At 39.5% G+C, this 620-nt stretch overlaps 1 long non-coding RNA gene across 1 annotated transcript; it reads right to left on the bottom strand.

Moving 5' to 3' along the window:
* On the bottom strand, positions 1 to 303 carry LOC121939954. Its single transcript, XR_006105550.1, has 2 exons — positions 230 to 303; positions 1 to 133 (listed from the first exon to the last, which is right to left on the bottom strand). It is a non-coding gene; the product is annotated as an uncharacterized LOC121939954 (long non-coding RNA).
* Between the last annotated feature and the right edge of the window lie 317 nt (positions 304 to 620).

Consider the following 620-nt stretch of genomic DNA (forward strand, 5'->3'; position numbering starts at 1 on the left):
CGCTGTCTGATCCAGCCTGTTGCGTAGCTGTCATCAGTCAAAGAATAACCAGAGACCTGACAGGTGATGGTCAAAGACTGTCCAGGCTGCGCGACCAGTGAGTCTGGCTGGATGAGACTGATACTGTTCACACCTGTGGAAACACAAATCAACATTATCTCCATCATTCATCTGACTATTCATTGTTTCTAATGTGTTTGTGAGTGAGAATCCACTGAAAGCTCCTCACAGGATCCAGCTGCCAGCAGCAGTATCAGAGCTACAGGGAACATGGTTGATGTTAAAGCTGAGCTGATGTGAGCTCTTCTGTCCTCTCACTGACACACACACACTTCCTTATGAGTAACCTTTATTTGCATATTGTTGAATAATCATAGGAATTTAAATAGACTAATTTGATGGTATAAACAGCACGTCCTCTCTAGCGACATGGTAGTGAAATAGTTTAGTAAGGAACATGATTTTAGCATCAAGATGGTGAAATTGTTAATTTTTTTTAAGGAACATGTTGGGTTTTTTTATGAAAGGTATTTTATAGATTTAATTGTCACTGTGGCCTAAAGGTTTTTTGCGCATCTGTATCACTGCTATGATCATATTTCACTAACAATATGTATAGA

The sequence above is a fragment of the Plectropomus leopardus genome, unplaced genomic scaffold (assembly GCF_008729295.1).
Source record: "Plectropomus leopardus isolate mb unplaced genomic scaffold, YSFRI_Pleo_2.0 unplaced_scaffold68266, whole genome shotgun sequence".
NCBI classification, from domain to species: Eukaryota; Metazoa; Chordata; class Actinopteri; order Perciformes; family Serranidae; genus Plectropomus; species Plectropomus leopardus.